A 1,251-nucleotide genomic window follows, 5' to 3' on the forward strand; every position below is an offset into this window, starting at 1 on the left:
TATATATATATATATATATTTTTTTTTTTTTTTAGACATATTTTTTAAACTACATCTAATCTAAAAATGTTTTGTCAGGCAGTGTAATTGTATTTTACAATTTTATAATGTTGTTGTTTCATATTTATATTATGAGGAAGATTATTTTGTTTCAAACTGCAGCTTTAAGATTTTAAAAACTTTAAGATGCAGCTCCGTGTGTGCACCTTTTGGGTGTGAGCCCACAGAAAGGAGTCTCACAGAGAGCGCACGAGTACTGAATTGAGTTTTCTTTTGTGTCATCTTGCACAGACTAAAAAGCACATGCAAATCATACATTCCATAATCTGTCCCAAGCGTCTTTCACGATTAAATATTTGTGGGAATGAATAAAATTATGTGCAATACCCGTAATCCCGTGCCAAAATTCAAGCCCTGATATACAGTGGGTACGGAAAGTATTCAGACCCCCTTAAATTTGTCACTCTTTGTTATATTGCAGCCATTTGCTAAAATCATTTAAGTTAATTTTTTTCCTCATTAATTTTTTTATTTTTTTCCTCCCTACACACAGCACCCCATATTGACAGAAAAACATAGAATTGTTGACATTTTTGCAGATTTATTAAAAAAGAAAAACTGAAATATCACATGGTCCTAAGTATTCAGACCCTTTGCTGTGACACTCATATATTTAACTCAGGTGCTGTCCATTTCTTCTGATCATCCTTGAGATGGTTCTACACCTTCATTTGAGTCCAGCTGTGTTTGATTATACTGATTGGACTTGATTAGGAAAGCCACACACCTGTCTATATAAGACAAAATGGTCTCTCAGCTCAAAAGGGAAATATTTATGACTAATTATAACTGGTTATGATTAATAATACATATTTAGATTATATCTTCGAATTAACTGTAGCAGAATCATTATTACAATTATTTGATCTGTCTGTCCACCGAGCAGACAATATAATCATTTATCAATTCAAGGAAAGATTATTTTCCTGGCCAGGGAAGAATCATTTTTCCTTCTTTATACAGTGCTAGCAGTAATTTAGCAAATGTAGCAAGGGTTCAAACATTCATTGACTTCGAATTGTGAGCAGCAAACAGAGGCAATCAGTGGTGAATGTAAGGGATTTAATAAATGAAACTATATCTAACATATAACTAACTAAGCAAAACACATACAGAATGAAACAAAGTTAGGAAAAGAGAGAGGAAAGAAAAAGAATGGCAGTATTTCACATCACTTAACCACAACCTTTG

This window comes from Sinocyclocheilus grahami, unplaced genomic scaffold (assembly GCF_001515645.1).
Source record: "Sinocyclocheilus grahami isolate Dianchi unplaced genomic scaffold, SAMN03320097.WGS_v1.1 scaffold167.1, whole genome shotgun sequence".
Lineage (NCBI taxonomy): Eukaryota > Metazoa > Chordata > Actinopteri > Cypriniformes > Cyprinidae > Sinocyclocheilus > Sinocyclocheilus grahami.